This window comes from Caretta caretta, chromosome 14, assembly GCF_965140235.1.
Source record: "Caretta caretta isolate rCarCar2 chromosome 14, rCarCar1.hap1, whole genome shotgun sequence".
NCBI classification, from domain to species: Eukaryota; Metazoa; Chordata; order Testudines; family Cheloniidae; genus Caretta; species Caretta caretta.
This window is the reverse complement of record NC_134219.1, coordinates 47,371,841-47,391,760: the sequence shown is the minus strand read 5'-3', so window position 1 is coordinate 47,391,760 and position 19,920 is coordinate 47,371,841. Positions and strand designations below refer to the sequence as shown.

General features: G+C 52.8%; 3 long non-coding RNA genes across 3 annotated transcripts; 1 reads left to right on the top strand and 2 right to left on the bottom strand.

Annotated features, from left to right (window-relative positions):
• Window positions 1–8,616: 8,616 nt before the first annotated feature.
• On the bottom strand, window positions 8,617–11,729 carry LOC142069158 (uncharacterized). The gene is made up of 3 exons (XR_012665000.1): window positions 11,644–11,729; window positions 10,067–10,148; window positions 8,617–8,640 (listed from the first exon to the last, which is right to left on the bottom strand). It is a non-coding gene; the product is annotated as an uncharacterized LOC142069158 (long non-coding RNA).
• A 197-nt stretch (window positions 11,730–11,926) lies between these two features.
• On the top strand, window positions 11,927–15,317 carry LOC125629575 (uncharacterized). Its single transcript, XR_007354442.2, has 2 exons — window positions 11,927–13,176; window positions 14,588–15,317. It is a non-coding gene; the product is annotated as an uncharacterized LOC125629575 (long non-coding RNA).
• Window positions 13,747–17,242, bottom strand: LOC125629576 (uncharacterized). The gene is made up of 2 exons (XR_012665002.1): window positions 17,152–17,242; window positions 13,747–16,684 (listed from the first exon to the last, which is right to left on the bottom strand). It is a non-coding gene; the product is annotated as an uncharacterized LOC125629576 (long non-coding RNA).
• Window positions 17,243–19,920: the final 2,678 nt, after the last annotated feature.

Genomic DNA, 19,920 nt, shown 5'->3' with positions numbered 1-19,920 from the left:
TTCCTGGCCACGTTAACACCCTTTTTGGGGGATCTTGTGGGGGCAGCTGTACTGAGCACAGTCAGGCTTTGGGGGCACCAGCAAGCTCAGCTCCACTGTAAGGAGATTTCTGAAAGGCGCAGGACTCGGAAAGGGCAGATTTTGGGAACGTGGGGGGCTGCCGTGTCACAATCTGCCTGGGGACAAGGCATGAAATTGTCCCTGCAGCTGTGTAAAGGGGACGACGATCCCTCCCTGGGGGGCAGAGGTTGGCCATCGCTGTGGGTGAGGGGCTCAGAGGCTCAAGTAACGGGAGCCAGCTAAGCCCCTGGACAGACTGTGCCCCTCACCCCGGTATCAGGGCGGCTGCAGCTGCCAGGGGGTTGGGGCGTCCGTGGCTGGCTGGGAGTGCTGTTGCGGCTGAGCCAGCATCCTTCCGAGCAGGGGGGGCGGAGCTGAGGCCGGTGGGGCTGACCGGCCCCCTGCCACCCACACATGTCCGGGGCAGTGACTCAGTTTCCTGTGCAGTCTCACACCTGGGCCCCTCTCAGAGGTGCGGATGCTTCCGCTCCAGCAGGAGGGCAGCCCTGCCCCACGCTCTGCCTGGGGACGATGCAGGATGAGGAGGGTGAAATGGGGCTGGGCAGCCCGTCTGCAGCTGGGAACCAAGGTAGTGACTGTAACCCCCTCCCCTCCCCTGCCCTCCCCGCCATGGGATCCATGTCCCAGCAGTAGGGTCGGGTCAGGGCTGGGGAGCGGCAGGGTCTGCATGGAGCTGGGATATTTTGGGCATAGGACAGATGAGAGGGTTTGATCCTACTGATCCCAGCTCCCCTCTGAGCACCTGACTCCCAGCCCTCCATGCTCTAACCCACTGCACCCCACTCCTCCCCCAGAGGGGGGATAAAACCCAGGTCCCTTGCCCCCTCCCCTGCAATTCTACCCACTATATCCCATTGCTCCCACCACCTCTCATTATTGGAATTAGCGGGATCACTACCACGAGTCAAGGCTGCAGATCAGCCCTACAGGTGCAGGGACCCGGCAGAGGTGTGAGACTTGGGGTGCTGTTTATTTGTGGGGACTGCAGAACTAGCCTGAGCTCATGACCGATGAACAACTGTGTGTGTGGAAGGGAGGACTAGTGGTTAGAGCACCCGGCCGGGACTTACAGTTCCCTTCCTGGCTGAGCCACACACCCCGGGTGACCTTGGGCAAGTCTCTTCATTTCTCGGGGCTGCAGCTCCCCATCTGTAAAATGGGAGTAAAGATCCTTCCTTCATCTTGCCAGTTTGTGAGCAGCCAGGGGCAGGGGACTGTCTCTCGCTGTGTGTCTGGGCAGCGCCTGGCACAACGGGGCCCTGATCTCAGCTGGGGCAGCGACTGTCTCTCCCTGTGTGTCTGGGCAGCGCCCGGCACTGCTGGGCCCTGATCTCAGCTGGGGCAGAAACCTCTCCCTGTGTGTCTGGGCAGCGCCCGGCACTGCTGGGCCCTGGTCTCAGCTGGGGTCTCTCACCACTACTGTTGTAATAATGGAATTTGTTCCCCCCCTGCAATTTAAAAGAGACAGATCTGCAAGTGGTGTAAATCAGGATAATTTCTCGTGAAGTCAATGCACTTGGAGCATTTCTCACAGCTGGGATCTGGCCCCATGGACTGCCGCGGGGCTACGGCTGATTGACAGCAACGGGATCTGGCACGGAGCGTTTAAGGCTAGAAAATGTGTATCTGTGGAGCCTGGTTGGTTGACAGCAGCTGAGGCTCGTCCTCCAATGCTAGCAGTGAAATAATCCACTAGGTTCACGTCTGTTCTGGATCGGACAGTCCGTCTCCTCCCCGGAGAAGGCCTGGACCTGGCTGGACGGCTCCCAGCTGGATCAGACCCTGTGAGTGATTCCTTGAGTCAAACACTTTCCCTCCCCTCTGTGGGCAGCAGAGGCCAGGGCCAGGGATGGGGGAAGTTTGGGGGGAAGGTCGGGAGCTCAGGGGAGCTGTGTTCAGTGTCAGATGATGTTGAGACCCCAGGAGGGGAGCTGGGGAGCCCGGGTGAGAGAGGGGCTGGGTGGGAGCAGACAGGGCCATGGGGCAGGGAGAGATTTGTGCATCCCCCAGCACAGAGATGGTGGCTGGAGCCCTGGGGGCGGGGGAGGTGGCTCAGAGACGGGGTGTGGAGGGAGAAGAGCAAAGGGGCCAGGCCAGAGCCCTGGGGATCCCCCAGACAATGGGGCAGGGGGGAGGGGGAGACACAGAGCCGCCAGAGAGGCAGGAGGGGATCAGGAGGGGGCAGCGTCGGCCCAGCCCAGTAAGCGGGGAGACAGGGAGCAGGGGAGGGAGATGGACAGGGTCTAGCCCAGCGGGGAAGACGAGGAGGGAGCAGGTCCCTGGGCTCTGGGCAGGGAGAGGCCGTTCGAGACCCTGGCCAGGGTCCTGACAGTGGGGAGAGGGGGCAGCCCCCAGGGCAGAGCTGGAAGAGATGATGGCTGCGGATCCCGTTGGAACAGGGAAGAGCCGCTACCGACTGCGTGTGATGGACCCACACGCGCTGACAGGGGCCCTCTCCTCTGTCCCGCAGGCTCCCGGTGTCAGGCCCGGCTGAGGGGAACAGCTGTGGGGTGGTGAACGAGAATCGGATTGGTTCTGACACCTGCAGCTCTGGATATCAGTGGATTTGCCAGAGACGCCTCGTCCCGCTCTGAGCAGGGTACGGAGGAGACCTCAGAGCGTGGCACCGTTAGCCCCATGTCACACATGGGGAAACTGAGGCACAGACACTGACCTGCCTGAGATTAGGGCGAGTGTGTGGCAAAGTAGAAATGGAACCCAGGAGTCCTGACTCCCAGCCCCCCTCCCTCTAACCCCCAGCCTCTCCCCCTCTCCCAGGGCTGGGACTAAAACCCAGGAGTCCTGACTCCCAGTCCTCCCTCAGGCAAAGGAGTTTAAAGGGGTTAATTCCATTGAGAAGAACAATTCCAAGCTCTGGGGTTACCTGTCCCAGCAGGAGTTGGAGGCGCTGCGGGGGCAGGGCTTGGGCCGCAGGGGTAATGCTCTGCACAGCCCTGGGGCAGTTTAGCCCCGGACGTGGGAGGGAGGAATCTGCCAGATTCCCCCTGGTGTAAATCAGCATTCAGCCAGGGACTCCAGTGGAGCAGCACTGACTGACCCGAACTGGGGATCTGGCCCCATTGACTCCGTGGTGCTATGGTGGATTCACGCCAGGTGTGGATCTGGGGTTTCACCTCTATTTCACTCCTGGTTAATTTCTTTGCACCTCTCTGCCAGGTCCCTCTCTGAGCTCTCTTCCCCGGCCCATCCACTGCTCCCGTCCGCACCTCTGCCCAACCTGCCCTAACGGATCGTTAACTCCTGTCACTAATGGTGGGGTCTCAGCTTCCCCAGTCAGGCATCAGAGCTTTACCATGCTGACGTGCTGTCCCCTTGCTATCTCCTCAGAGCATCGCTAAGGGGATCAGTCCCTCAATCCCAAAGGGAACCTTTCCATGCGTGTTGCTTGGTGATCTCTGGGGTCACTGTCTCTGTCAGAGGAGCCGGGTGGGGACGCTCAGGGGCACTATGGGGAGGGCTGGGGGCTAACGAAGGCCTTGTTACTCAGTGGCCCGGCAGCCCAGGAGGAGATGGACTGGGAAAGCTGGAGGGCAGGTTGGCTGACCAAGCCAAACAGACCCCAGTGTCTTTAGGAGCCGCCACCCCCCGAGACAGCTGGGCTTGTGACTGCCAGAGAACAGAACTGGTCTGGTCTGCGGGAGAGACAGGGCTGGCGAGCGTACACACATTTTGGGTTTGGTCATCGGGGCCGGATGAACGCACCATACTGATGGCGATGTCTGGGGAGGGAGGCAGTGTGGCCTAATGGATAGCACACTGGACTGAGACATGGAAAGCTGGGTTGTGTTCCTGGCTTTCCTACAGAAGGGCCACCCTGGCGTTTGCTGCACCCTCTCTAGCCCCCAGCCTCGGCTGACGTGCTGGATGCCCCGTGCCTGCTGGGTGACTCCGCGTACGACACTTCATCTCTTTGGGTTTGTCTACACCAGGGTTCTCAAACGTTATTGCACCACGACCCCCTTCTGACAACTAAAATTACTACACGGCCCCAGGATGGGGGACCAAAGCCTGAGCCCGCCCAAGTCCTGCTGTCCCGGGCCGGGGGGGCGAAAGCCAAACCTCAGGGGCTCCAGCCCTGGGGATGGGGGACTGCAACCTGAGCCCTGCCACCCAGGGCTGAAATCCTGGGGCTTTGGCCTCAGGCAGTGGGGCTCAGGCTTCGGCTTCAGGCCCGGGCCCGAACAAGTGAAACACCAGCCCTGGATTTGAGGCCAGGGGAGAGGAGCCCCTCCCTTGGCCCAGCCCAAACCGAGCTGCCATGGGTGCGGAAAGGCACCTCTCCCACGGCCCCGAGCTGCTGGGGAGAGAGAGGGCTGGGGGGGAGTGCTCTCTCCCCACCATACCCCAGGGCAACCTGCACCCCAAATCCCTCATCCCCGGCTACATCCCAGAGCCCGCATCCCCAGCCAGAGCCCTCATCCCCCCTGTAGCAAGGCGGTGTGGGTCCCTGCCGCCCCCCCAGAGAGGGATGAGCACCCTGGACACCAGAGTGGGCGGAGCCAGGGAGCTCTGAGCCCGCCCCCCAGAGGGTCAGGCATGGCACAGGAAGGATAAAGGCCCCACCCCAGAGCCCCTGGCCTGCGTCCCCACTGCCACCCAACTCGCGGGTGGGAGCCCCCACTCTCCCAGGCCTGACTCACCCTTGGCCTGCCCTGAGCCAGGGCCTGGGCTGACAACTAACTGTGGTTTTGCCCTCACAAAGGCCGGGGGGGGGGAAGACTCCTGCGGCTGGACTAATTCCCTGCTCGGCCTTCTCCCCAACTTAGTGAGGCGGTGGGGGGTCCCTGCCGCCCCAGGGAGAGAGGAGCCCTGGCTAACCTCATTACACCCCCACACCCCAACCCTCTGCCCCAGCCCTGAGCCCCCTCCCACACTCCGAACCCCTCGGCCCCACTCCCACCACATGAACTTTGGTAAGTGCACCCAGAGGGAGGTGCTGTGTCACGTCACATAAAATTCATTCCGCACATGGATGTAGATCATTAGAGGGAACAGTGGTTGTGACCCACTTTGGGGTCCCGACCCACAGTTTGAAACCGCTGGTCTACACTACAATTAGACACTTGGGGCAGCTGGCACATGGGGCTCGGGCTAAGGGGCTGTTTAATTGCCAGGTGGACATTTCTGGCTCGGGCTGGAGCCTGGGCTCTTGGACCTTTCCACCTCGTGGGGGTCCCAGACCTCGAGCTCCAGCCAGAGCCCCAGTTGCTATACTGCAGTTAAACAGCCCCTTCATTTGAGGCCACGTCAGCTGGCACGGGCCAGCCGCAGGTGTCTAACTGCAGTGTAGACACCCTTTGTGGTTCACTTTCCCCATCTGAGAAACGGAGATAATGAGACTTTGTGAAGTGCTTTGAGATCTACCGTTGGACAGCTCTAGATCAGACCGAGGGATTATTTCTATCGCACGAACATTAAATATTGCTGTTAAACCGTGCAAAAGCAGAGTGTGTTTATTCTTGATGTGCCGAAGAGCGGACAGAACCCTGGCTTGGGATTCAGGACAACTGGGTTTATTCCTGTCTCTGACCTGTTCTGTGACTTTCCACGAGTCACTTTCACTCTCTGTGCTTCCGTTTCCTCTCCCAGCCTTTGTCTGTCTTGTCTATTTAGACTGTGAGCTGCTTGGAGCAGGGACTGTCTCTCGCTGTGTGTCTGGGCAGCGCCCGGCCCAAGGGGCCCTGATCTCAGCTGGAGCCTCTACCTGCTGATGTGATACTGTCATAAATATAAAGAAAAGAGTAGCATAAAATCCCTCCTTGACAGCTGTACTGAATCACTTTATCTCTAAGGGGTTAAGTAGCTCAAATCACCTAGTTGGCACCTGACCAGAAGGACCAATGAGGAAAGAAGATACTTGCAAATCAGGGGGGGAGAGAATTTCTTTGTTGTTGCCTCTCCAGACAGAGGGAGAGACCAAGCAGATACATCTCCTGAAAATATATCTGGAATGATCCATCTACAATTACAGCAATTGTAAGTAAGGCAAGGAAATGCATTACGTTATCTTTCGGTTTACCTTGTGAATTTTCCTATGCTACAAAGGTAGTTTTATTCCTGTTTTTGTAACTGTGAAGCTGAGTCCAGAGGGGAGTCCTCTGTGTTTTTAATCTTTTTATTACCCTGTAAAGTGACCTTCCATCCTGATTTTACAGGTGTGATTCTTTTCCTTTTTTCTTTATTATAAAGTTCTTCTTTTAAGAATCTGATTGATTTTAGTGTCCTAAAGATAAAGGGTCTGGTCTGTACTCACATCGCTAAAGCAATTAGTTGGTATATTATTCTCAAGCCTCCCCAGGAAAGAGGGTGAAGGGGCTTGGTGGGATATTTTTGGGGGGACAGGGATTCTTAGGGTATGTCTACATTACAAAATTAGGTCGAATTTATAGAAGTCGTTTTTTTAGAAATCGTTTTTATATATTCGAGTGTGTGTGTCCCCACAGAAAATGCTCTAAGTGCATTAACTCGGCGGAGCGCTTCCACAGTACCGAGGCAAGTGTCGACTCCCGGAGCGTTGCACTGTGGGGAGCTATCCCACAGTTCCCGCAGTCTCCGCTGCCCATTGGAATTCTGGGTTGAGATGCCAATGCCTGATGGGGCTAAAACATTGTCGCGGGTCGTTCTGGGTACATATCGTCAGGCCCCCGTTCCCTCCCTCCCTCCGCGAAAGCAGGAACAGACAATCCGCTGATGAGCTCTGCATGGTCACCTCTGCTGATGAGCTCTGCATGGTCACCTGCAGCTTGCCATGCTGGCCAAACAGGAAATGAGATTCAAAAGTTCGCGGTTCTTTTCCTGTCTACCTGGCCAGTGCATCTGAGTTGAGAGTGCTCTCCAGAGTGGTCACAATGGAGCACTCTGGGATAGCTCCCGGAGGCCAATACTGTCGAATTGTGTCCACAGTACCCCAAATTCGACCTGGCAAGGCCGATTTAAACACTAATCCACTTGTCAGGGGTGGAGTAAGGAAATCGATTTTAAGAGCCCTTTAAGTCGAAAAAAAGGGTTTCATCGTGTGGACGGGTGCAGGTTTACATCGATTTAACGCTGCTAAATTCGACCTAAAGTCCTAGTGTAGACCAGGGCTAAGTGACCCTTACCTGAATTTTGTGTAAATCACTTGGTGGTGGCAGCAATACCGTCCAAGGACAGGGAAAGGAATTTATGCCTTGGGGAAGTTTTTAACCTAAGCTGGTGGAATATGAGCTTAGGGGGTCTTTCATGTGAGTCCCCACATCTGTATCCCAGAGTTCAGAGTGGGGAGGGGAACTATGACGGATAAAAAGATTATTTGTATCTTCCTGAGGCTTAGCACGGTGGTTAGCGAGCGTGTGTGTCACTGTTCGCAGTTTGTCTCATCAGGAATGGTTCCTGGGGATTGCACCTGGCCAGAGAGAACAGCCCGGCTCTTTGATCTCTCTCCCCCACATTCCAGTGGGCTCACGACAGACCCGTTCTTCCCCAAGGCAGAGACACCAGTGCGGAGCCCTGCCCTTTATAGGCAGAGATCAGAGAAAAGCCCAATGCGTGCAGTGCCCTTTCCCTCACCCAGATCACCCCCCAGTGGGCAGAGTTTTCCCTCATTCTGGGGGAGCCCCTCCCCAGCAGGCAGCGGGAAAGACAGGAAGGATGACTGAAAAACAGACACACTCACCTTGTCCTCAGCTCATTAGTCCTTGTGGGGAGGGGCGCTCACAGCCCTGGCGGGAGGATGCAGCTGCTGCCTCAGTTTCCCTCCTCGGTTGGGAGGAGCCATTCACATGAGGACTTAAGTTTACAAAATAAAAGTTTCCCTTCTGGGAGCTGGTGTATTATTATACAAATATTTATGTACACACATGTATATACACACACACACACGTCTATGCTAGCATGTTCCAGCCATCCCCTCCTGTCTGCGGCGTCTCTTCACGCTCCCCCAGCACTCAGCAGGGCCTCCACTACAGCCCCTCTCGCTGTACAGCAGAGTTCATGCATCCAGGCTGCAGGGTTCACACCGGCCCCTTCACCGCATGGCTGCAGGGGCCACAGCACCTCCCGATGGCCCCAGCTGGTCCATTGGCCTCTAGCCACAGCCCGGGCCAGGCTCCTGCCCTGGGCCCCTGACAGGAGGGACACAGCAGGCTGGGCTGCTCCCCTTCTCATTTCCAAGTCAGAAGATTCCTTCTCTGTGACAGAGAGCGAGCTGGGGGATGCTGGCTAATCAGCACCCTCACCCCAGTCCCCAAATGGCCCAATGGATGCCAGAGGCTCCAAGGGGAGGAGCTATACGCTGTCCTTCAGCGAGTGTCTCTCTTCCTTGCTGCTGGGGCTGTCCCCCTTCGCCAGCCCCATCCAGTTCCCCAGTCACTGAGGCAGCTTGGGACAGCCCCGTTAAAAGGACAATGCTCGCCTCATCCAGGTCACCGTCATTTTGCTCTGCCTTCTGGTTTCTCCGCTGGTTTGTTGCAGATCCAGTGTCCCTCCCTGGAGCAGCCTGAACTGGCAATTTTGCCATTGTCTGCAAAAGCACATAAGCCTCCTCCCAATATTGGAAACCTGCAACAGCAACAAATAATAATAAAAAACCCTGCACAACTGTCAGAGCAGCTGTGAGGTTGCACTCCATGTGTTTTATGGAAATATGCTTATGAGTGTGAATATGATGGAATATGTTTTATGCAAAAGATGTCTTGTAAGGTATCATAACAAAGATTCATAACATACTGAATATATTCCTCCTATATGTATGCATGTATCATTGTTGTATCTGAAGCTAGAAATATGAAGTATAACTCTGAGGTCCTATAATAATTATGCAAAGCGTGGGCCATTAATGGTGGTTTAGAATCTTGATGGCTCCCAATGACTAGGACAATTGGTGGTAAATGGTTTATTTACCTGCAAACCTTCCTGTGGATGTGTGGGCCAACCCTGGAAGAATGGAGACTAGGGGCCTTACAGTGATGTGACCATGTCACATGGTAATGGAGCCCATCTTAATCCTTGTACTTTTCCATTGATGAGGTGGGGATGGGGACAAGCACAGACAAAAGATTCCCACCTTGTGCCAAAGCTATAAAAGTGGGTGGAGCAGGAGAAAGAGGGTGGCCAGTCATGAGAAAACCCCTGCTTATCAACTTAGATGTCCGCTGCAACTAACAAGGACTGTACCAGGGGAAAGGATTGGGCCCAGAGTAGGAAGGACTCTAGTCTGTGAAAGAAGCTTATTGGAACATCTTTGAGGGTGAGATATTACTTGTAATCAGTTTCTTAATGTATGAGGCTTAAACGTGCGTGTTTGTTTTATTTTGCTTGGTAACTTACTTTGTTTTCTCTGTTATTACTTGAAACCACTTAAATCCTACTTTTTATACTTAATAAAATCACTTTTGTTTATTAATTAACCCAGAGTAAGTGATTAATACCTGGGGGGGGGGGGGGGGCGGCAAACAACTGTGCATATCACTCTATCAGTGATATAGAGGGCGGACAATTTATGAGTTTACCCTGTATAAGCTTTATAGAGAGTAAAATGGATTTATTTGGGGTTTGGATCCCATTGGGAGCTGAGTGTCTGGGTGCTGGAGAGAGGTGACCTGCTGAGCTGTTTTCAGTTAAAGTCTGAAGTTTTGGGGGCATGGACCAGACCTGGGTGTGTGTTGCAGCAGGCTAGCGTGTCTGGCTCAACAAGGCAGGGTTCTGGAGTCCCAGGCTGGCAGGGAAAACGGGCTCAGAGGTAATTTCAGCACATCAGGTGACAGTCCCAAGGGGATCAGAGAGACTGAACCCATCACAGCTTCAACTAGCAGTGAAAATCCAGCCTCGAGCAATTCACCCCCGGTCACATGGCAAATCTATGCGAGCGCCAGGCACTGAACCCCCATTTCCCATGTCAGCCCCAGGCCTTAACCACACGGCCACTCTGCTGTTTTAAATGTGAGCTGCAACATTTACGGAGTTAATAGAACTGAAATGGACCCACCAGTTGTTGAATTCAGTGCCACTGGCCCACATCCAGGGTTGGTCCCGTTCCATCCGGAGGCCGATCCAGTGGTCAAAGGGTCCTTTATAGTGTATCAGAAAATCCTTTGTTAAAAATGTAAAAACAAATACACGTTACACATCTCCGTCTCTGGGATCTCTACAACCTACACTGGATTCTCTGGGCTGCTCCACAGGGCGCTGGGCAGGTGGTCCAGGCTGGGAATTCTACACCAAGAAAGGACATCCCAAACTCAGAGGCAGCACCCGTCCGCTCCGTGAGTTATGGGTTGGTCAGCACACACAGGGACATCGTGCTCAGACTAGTCTAGATTATTTCATACAGCTGGCTGAAGATTTTTCATCAATATTTCTGTGACAGAAAATGTGTTTCCTATAAAGTTGAATTTTTCCTATGTTTAATTTTGATTTCCTTAAAAAGTTTCTATTTTCCACTGAGTGATGATTTTGTTTCGGGTCATTTGTTTGACATTTCTCTGTAGCCAGCTGAGTTACCAAGGTACCTCATGGGAGTTATAGTTTGGGCCTCATACCTCCATTCTCTGCTATGGGTTGGGTTCCCCCAGACTAAGTCTCCTATAATGCACCTTGGTTTCCCTATTGGCTGAGCCACTGCTGGGCATCATGGGAGATATAGTCCAACCTGGAATCTCAGCCCACAGAAGGGGGCAGAAGGCACCCAAATGATAACCCCCATGAGGAACCACAGGTGCTGTTCAATGTTGAACCATGCTAAAGCAAAATGTTTTGATTTGGTTTGAGAAATCAAACTGCTTTGATATATGAATGATGAAAGAAATTGGTTTGATCAAATGTGGAAACCAGATATTTTCACACATTTCTGGAACTGAATGCAAAGTAAAAGTTTGTGAATTTCAACTTCTTGTCCTGACTCATGATAGAGACAAATATGAAAATATCAGAATTTTTCATCTAAATTCTGATTTTGCAGCTACCTGGCTCAGCTTCTCAGCTGCATTCCAGACCTTTAGCACTCCTGCATTCTTACCAAATCCCATGATTTTACTGAGAGTCTCATGCTGTTTGGTGTTTTTCTTAGCACCCCAGCTCTTGGAGTCAGGTGATTACAAGAGACACTCGTCTTTCATAAGGTTCTTGCCCACATGGTTGCAGAGAAAAACTTGTAAATGTGACCCCTAAAAGCTACGACACCAGGAAACCAATTAAAAGCCCTGAAAGCTGTTATTTTAAAGTCAATCTCATGGTTTTGGGGGTCCCAATCCATGATTTTTGAACACTTGGGTTGCCAATGCTGCTCCTGTCACATTAAAGGGGCAGGAAAGCAACTGGATTCCCCTGTTGTGAATTCCCCTGGAGCAGAGGGTCGGCGTATTAGCCCAGCACTTCTCCGACTCAGTCCCCAGTGAACGGGGAGGATGGAGAGTGGGTGGAGCACTCTGTACTCTGGCTATTCTGGGATGTGAGAAGTTGCCCTAAATTCAAGCAGCATCTGGGGCCCTCACAGCCCCAGGACAAACCCAGCAGAAAGCCGCCTTTGCCACCCCCACCCTGTGCAGCCCAGAATCTGGGGCTCACCATTTCCTCCTGGGTGTCAATCACAGCCAGGGAGGCACCGAGTGCAGAGCAGTTGTTCTGGCTGTCGGTCCAGTTTCCTGCAGCCTGTGAGAAATAGTAACACTTCCCCAGGTACCCGAGCCAGCCGTCCGGGCAGGCAGGACCAGCTGGACACGGCTCAGATTTCCTTGCTGGAGATGAGAAAGTAACAGGGTGAGAAATCTGCCCATCTCCCTCTGTAGCCAAGGGAACTCGACCCCCCCAGTGAACCCAAGTGTTCAAAAATCATGGATTGGGACCCCCAAAACCATGAGATTGACTTTAAAATAACAGCTTTCAAGGCTTTTAATTTGTTTCCTGGTGTCGTAGCTTTTAGGGGTCACATTTACAAGTTTTTCTCTGCAACCATGAGGGCTAGAACCTTATGAAAGACGAGTGTCTCTTGTAATCACCTGACTCCAAGAGCTGGGTTGTTAAGAAAAACACCAAACAGCATGAGACTCTCAGTAAAATCACGGGATTTGGTAAGAATGCAGGAGTGCTAAAGGTCTGGAATGCAGCTGAGAAGCTGAGCCAGGTAGCTGCAAAATCAGAATTTAGATGGAAAATTCTGATATTTTCACATTTGTCTCTATCATGAGTCAGGACAAGAAGTTGAAATTCACAAACTTTTTACTTTGCATTCAGTTCCAGAAATGTGTGAAAATATCTGGTTTCCACATTTGATCAAACCAATTTCTTTCATCATTCATATATCAAAGCAGTTTGATTTGTCAAACCAAATCAAAACATTTTGCTTTAGCATGGTTCAACATTGAACAGCACCTGTGGTTCCTCATGGGGGTTGTCGTTTGGGTGCCTTCTGCCCCCTTCTGTGTGCTGAGATTCCAGGTTGGACTATATCTCCCATGATGCCCAGCAGTGGCTCAGCCAATAGGGAAACCATGGTGCATTATAGGAGACTTAGTCTGGGGGAACCCAACCCATAGCAGAGAATGGAGGTATGAGGCCCAAACTATAACTCCCATGAGGCACCTTGGTAACTCAGCTGGCTACAGAGAAATGTCAAACAAATGACCCGAAACAAAATCATCGCTCAGTGGAAAATAGAAACTTTTCAAAGAAATCAAAATTAAACGTAGGAAAAATTCAACTTTATGGGAAACACATTTTCTGTCACAGAAATATTGATGAAAAATCTTCAGCCAGCTGTATGAAATACACTAGACTAGTCTGAGCACGATGTCCCTGCGTGGGCTGACCAACCCATAACTTACGGAGCGGACGGGTGCTGCCTCTGAGTTTGGGATGTCCTTTCTTGGTGTAGAATTCCCAGCCTGGACCACCTGCCCAGCGCCCTGTGGAGCAGCCCAGAGAATCCAGTCTAGGTTGTAGAGATCCCAGAGTCGGAGATGTGTAACGTGTATTTGCTGTTACTTTTTTAACAAAGGGTTTCCTGCTGCGCTATAGAGGACGCTTTAACCACTGGATCGGCCTCCGGAGGGAACGGGACCAACCCTGGATGTGGACCAGTGGCACTGAATTCAACAACTGGTGGGTCCATTTCAGTTCTACTAACTCCGTAAATGTTGCAGCTCGCATTTAAAACAGAAGAGTGGCCATGTGGTTAAGGCCTGGGGCTGACTTGGGAAATCAGGGTTCAGTGCCTGGCTCTCGCATAGATTTGCTGTGTGACTTGGGTGAATTGCTCGAGGCTGGATTTTCACTGCTAATTGAAGCTGTGACGGGTTCAGTCTCTCTAATCCCCTTGGGACTGTCACCTGATGTGCTGAAATTACCTCTGAGCCTGTTTTCCCTGCCAGCCTGGGACTCCAGAACCCTGCCCTGTTGAGCCAGACACGCTAGCCTGCTGCAACACACACCCAGGTCTGGTCCATGCCCCCAAAACTTCAGACTTTAACTGAAAACAGCTCAGCAGGTCACCTGTCTCTAGCACCCAGACACCCAGCTCCCAATGGGATCCAGACCCCAAATAAATCCATTTTACTTTCTGTAAAGCTTATGCAGGGTAAACTCATAAATTGTCCGCCCTCTATATCACTGATAGAGTGATATGCACAGTTGTTTGCCGCCCCCACCCAGGTATTAATCACTTACTCTGGGTTAATTAATAAACAAAAGTGATTTTATTAAGTATAAAAAGTAGGATTTAAGTGGTTTCAAGTAATAACAGAGAAAACAAAGTAAGTTACCAAGCAAAATAAAACAAACACGCATGTTTAAGCCTAATACATTAAGAAACTGATTACAAGTAATATCTCACCCTCAGAGATGTTCCAATAAGCTTCTTTCACAGACTAGAGTCCTTCCTACTCTGGGCCCAATCCTTTCCCCTGGTACAGTCCTTGTTAGTTCCAGCAGACATCTAAGTTGATAAGCAGGGGTTTTCTCATGACTGGCCACCCTCTTTCTCCTGCTCCACCCACTTTTATAGCTTTGGCACAAGGTGGGAATCTTTTGTCTGTGCTTGTCCCCATCCCCACCTCATCAATGGAAAAGTACAAGGATTAAGATGGGCTCCATTACCATGTGACATGGTCACATCACTGTAAGGCCCCTAGTCTCCATTCTTCCAGGGTTGGCCCACACATCCACAGGAAGGTTTGCAGGTAAATAAACCATTTACCACCAATTGTCCTAGTCATTGGGAGCCATCAAGATTCTAAGCCACCATTAATGGCCCACACTTTGCATAATTATTATAGGACCTCAGAGTTATACTTCATATTTCTAGCTTCAGATACAACAATGATACATGCATACATATAGGAGGAATATATTCAGTATGTTATGATACTTTGTTATGATACCTTACAAGACATCTTTTGCATATTCCATCATATTCACCCTCATGAGCATATTTCCATAAAACACATGGAGTGCAACCTCACAGCTGCTCTAATAGTTGTGCAGGGTTTTTTATTATTATTTGTTGCTGTTACAGGCTTATGATATTGGGAGGAGGCCTATGTGCTTATGTGGACAATGGCGAAATTGCCAGTTCAGACTGCTCCAGGGAGGGACACTGGATCTGCAGCAAACCAGCGGAGAAACCAGAAGGCAGAGCAAAGTGACAGTGACCTGGATGAGGCGGGGCCTTGTCTTTTTAACGGGGCTGTCCCAAGCTGCCTCAGTGACTGGGGAACTGGATGGGGCTGGCGAAGGGGGACAGCCCCAGCAGCAAGGAAGAGAGATGCTTGCTGAAGGACAGCGTATAGCTCCTCCCCTTGGAGCCTCTGGCACCCATTGGGCCATTTGGGGACTGGGGTGAGGGTGCTGATTAGCCAGCATCCCCCAGCTCGCTCTCTGGCACGGAGAAGGGATCTTCTGACTTGGAAATGAGAAGGGGAGCAGCCCAGCCTGCTGTGTCCCTCCTGTCGGGGGCCCAGGGCAGGAGCCTGGCCCGAGCTGTGGCTAGAGGCTAATGGACCAGCTGGGGCCATCGGGAGGTGCTGTGGCCCCTGCAGCCATGCGGTGAAGGGGCCGGTGTGAACCCTGCAGCCTGGACGCATGAACTCTGCTGTACAGCGAGACGGGCTGTTGTGGAGGCCCTGCTGAGTGCTGGGGGAGTGTGAAGAGACGCCGCAGACAGGAGGGGATGGCTGGAACGTGCTAGCATAGACGTGTGTGTGTGTGTATATACATGTGTGTACATAAATATTTGTATAATAATACACCAGCTCCCAGAAGGGAAACTTTTATTTTGTAAACTTAAGTCCTCATGTGAATGGCTCCTCCCAACCGAGGAGGGAAACTGAGGCAGCAGCTGCATCCTCCTGCCAGGGCTGTGAGCGCCCCTCCTCCACAAGGACTAATGAGCTGAGGACAATGTGAGTGTGTCTGTTTTTCGGTCATCCTTCCTGTCTTTCCCTCTGCCTGCTGGGGAGGGGCTCCCCCAGAATGAGGGAAAACTCTGCCCACCGGGGGGTGATGTGGTTGAGGGGAAGGGCACTGCTCTCATTGGGCTTTTCTCTGATCTCTGCCTATAAAGGGCAGGGCTCCGCACTGGTGTCTCTGCCTTGGGGAAGAACGGGTCTGTCGTGAGCCCACTGGAATGTGGGGGAGAGAGATCAAAGAGCCGGGCTGTTCTCTCTGGCCAGGTGCAATCCCCAGGAACCATTCCTGATGAGACAAACTGCGAACAGTGACACACACGCTCGCTAACCACCGTGCTAAGCCTCAGGAAGATACAAATAATCTTTTTATCCGTCATAGTTCCCCTCCCCACTCTGAACTCTGGGATACAGATGTGGGGACTCACATGAAAGACCCCCTAAGCTCATATTCCACCAGCTTAGGTTAAAAACTTCCCCAAGGCATAAATTCCTTTCCTTGTCCTTGGACGGTATTGCTGCCACCACCAAGTGATTTACACAAAATTCAGGTAAGGGTCACTTAGCCCTGGTCTACACTAGGACTTTAGGTCGAATTTAGCAGCGTTAAATCGATGTAAACCTGCACCCGTCCACACGATGAAACCCTTTTGTTCGACTTAAAGGGTTCTTAAAATCGATTTCCTTACTCCACCCCTGACAAGTGGATTAGCGCTTAAATCAGCCTTGCCGGGTCAAATTTGGAGTACTGTGGACACAATTCGACGGTATTGGCCTCCAGGAGCTATCCCAGAGTGCTCCATTGTGACTGCTCTGGAGAGCACTCTCAACTCAGATGCACTGGCCAGGTAGACAGGAAAAGAACCGCGAACTTTTGAATCTCATTTCCTGTTTGGCCAGCGTGGCAAGCTGCAGGTGACCATGCAGAACTCATCAGCAGAGGTGACCATGCAGAGCTCATCAGCGGATTGTCTGTTCCTGCTTTCACGGAGGGAGGGAGGGAACGGGGGCCTGACGATATGTACCCAGAACGACCCGCGACAATGTTTTAGCCCCATCAGGCATTGGCATCTCAACCCAGAATTCCAATGGGCAGCGGAGACTGCGGGAACTGTGGAATAGCTACCCACAGTGCAACGCTCCGGAAGTCGACACTTGCCTCGGTACTGTGGAAGCACTCCGCCGAGTTAATGCACTTAGAGCATTTTCTGTGGGGACACACACACTCGAATATATAAAAACGATTTCTAAAAAAATGACTTCTATAAATTCGACCTAATTTTGTAGTGTAGACATACCCTAAGAATCCCTGTCCCCCCAAAAATATCCCACCAAGCCCCTTCACTCTCTTTCCTGGGGAGGCTTGAGAATAATATACCAACTAATTGCTTTAGCGATGTGAGTACAGACCAGACTCTTTATCTTTAGGACACTAAAATCAATCAGGTTCATAAAAGAAGAACTTTATAATAAAGAAAAAAGGAAAAGAATCACACCTGTAAAATCAGGATGGAAGGTCACTTTACAGGGTAATAAAAAGATTAAAAACACAGAGGACTCCCCTCTGGACTCAGCTTCACAGTTACAAAAACAGGAATAAAACTACCTTTGTAGCATAGGAAAATTCACAAGGTAAACCAAAAGATAACCTAATGCATTTCCTTGCCTTACTTACAATTGCTGTAATTTTAGATGGATCATTCCAGATATATTTTCAGGAGATGTATCTGCTTGGTCTCTCCCTCTGTCTGGAGAGGCAACAACAAAGAAATTCTCTCTTCCCCCTGATTTGCAAGTATCTTCTTTCCTCATTGGTCCTTCTGGTCAGGTGCTGACTAGGTGATTTGAGCTACTTAACCCCTTAGAGATAAAGCGATTCAGTACAGCTGCCAAGGAGGGATTTTATGCTACCCTTTTCTTTATATTTATGACAGTATCACATCAGCAGGTAGAGGCTCCAGCTGAGATCAGGGCCCCGTTGTGTCTCACGCTGCCCAGACACACAGGGAGAAACAGTCCCTGCTCCAAGCAGCTCACAGTCTAAATAGACAAGACAGACAAAGGCTGGGAGAGGAAACGGAAGCACAGAGAGTGTAAGTGACTCGTGGAAAGTCACAGAACAGGTCAGAGACAGGAATAAACCCAGTTGTCCTGAATCCCAAGCCAGGGTTCTGTCCGCTCTTCGGCACATCAAGAATAAACACACTCTGCTTTTGCACGGTTTAACAGGAATCTTTACTGTCCATGTGATAGTAATAATCCCTCGCTCTGATCTAGAGCTGTCCAACGGTAGATCTCAAAGCACTTCACAAAGTCTCATTATCCCCATTTCTCAGATGGGGAAAGTGAACCACAAAGGGTGTCTACGCTGCAGTTAGACACCTGCGGCTGGTCCGTGCCAGCTGATGTGGCCTCAAATGAAGGGGCTGTTTAACTGCAGTATAGCGACTGGGGCTCTGGCTGCAGCCCGAGCTCAGGGACCCCCACGAGGTGGTAAGGTCCGAGAGCCCAGGCTCCAGCCCGAGCCAGAAATGTCCACCTGGGAATTAAACAGCCCCTTAGCCCGAGCCCCATGGGCCAGAGCCAGCTGACCCAAGTGTCTAATTGTAGTGTAGACCAGCGGTTTCAAACTGTGGGTCGGGACCCCAGAGTGGGTCACAACCACTGTTCCCTCTAATGATCTACATCCATGTGTGGAATGAATTTTATGTGTCATGTGACACAGCCCCTCCCTCTGGGTGCACTTACCAAAGTTCATGTGGTGGGAGTGGGGCCGAGGGGTTCGGAGTGTGGGAGGGGGCTCAGGGCTGGGGCAGAGGGTTGGGGTGTGGGGGTGTAATGAGGTTAGCCGGGGCTCCTCTCTCCCTGGGGCGGCAGGGACCCCCCACCGCCTCACTAAGTTGGGGAGAAGGCCAAGCAGGGAATTAGTCCAGCCGCAGGAGTCTTCCCCCGCAGCCTTTGTGAGGGCAAAACCACAGTTAGTTGTCAGCCCAGGCCCTGGCTCAGGGCAGGGCAAGGGTGAGTCAGGCCTGGGAGAGGGGGAGGCTGCCACCCGCGAGTTGGGTGACAGGGGGACGCAGGCCTCTGGTGTGGGGCCCTTATCCTTCCTGTGCCATGCCTGACCCTCTGGGGGGCGGGCTCAGAGCTCCCTGGCTCCGCCCTCTCTGGTGTCCGGAGGGGCTCGTCCCTCTGTGGGGCGGTGGCGGGGACCCACACCGCCTTGCTACAGGGGGGATGAGGGCTCTGGCTGGGGATGCGGGCTCTGGGATGTAGCCGGGGATGAGGGATTTGGGGTGCAGGCTGCCCTGAGGTGCGGTGGGGAGAGAGGACTCCCACCCCAGCCCTCTCTCACCGCAGCAGCTCGGGCCCGGGGGAGAGGCGCCTCTCCCCACCCACGGCAGCTCGGTTTGGGCTGGGCCAAGGGAGGGGCTCCTCTCCCCCAGCCTCAAATCCAGGGCTGGTGTTACACTTGTTGGGGCCCGGGGTTGAAGCCGAAGCCTGAGCCCCACTGCCTGAGGCCAAAGCCCCAGGATTTCAGCCCTGGGTGGCAGGGCTCAGGTTGCAGTCCCCCATCCCCAGGGCTGGAGCCCCTGAGGTTTGGCTTTCACCCCCCGGCCCGGGACAGCAGGACTTGGGCGGGCTCAGGCTTTGGTCCCCCATCCTGGGGCCGTGTAGTAATTTTAGTTGTCAGAAGGGGATTGTGGTGCAATAACGTTTGAGAACCCTGGTGTAGACAAACCCAAAGAGATGAAGTGTCGTACGCGGAGTCACCCAGCAGGCACGGGGCATCCAGCCCGTCAGCCGAGGCTGGGGGCTAGAGAGGGTGCAGCAAACACCGGGGTAGCCCTTCTGCAGCAAAGCCAGGAACACAACCCAGCTTTCCATGTCCCAGTCCAGTGTGCTATCCATTAGGCCACACTGCCTCCCTCCCCGGACATCGCCATCAGTATGGTGCATTCATCCGGCCCCGATGACCAAACCCAAAATGTGTGTACGCTCGCCAGCCCTGTCTCTTGCACAAACCAGACCAGTTCTGTTCTCTGGCAGTCACAAGCCCAGCTGTCTCGGGGGGTGGCGGCTCCTAAAGACACTGGGGTCTGTTTGGCTTGGTCAGCCAACCTGCCCTCCAGCTTTCCCAGTCCATCTCCTCCTGGGCTGCCGGGCCACTGAGTAACAAGGCCTTCGTTAGCCCCCAGCCCTCCCCATAGTGCCCCTGAGCGTCCCCACCCGGCTCCTCTGACAGAGACAGTGACCCCAGAGATCACCAAGCAACACGCATGGAAAGGTTCCCTTTGGGATCGAGGGACTGATCCGCTTAGCGATGCTCTGAGGAGATAGCAAGGGGACAGCACATCAGCATGGTAAAGCTCTGATGCCTGACTGGGGAAGCTGAGACCCCACCATTAGTGACAGGAGTTAACGATCCGTTAGGGCAGGTTGGGCA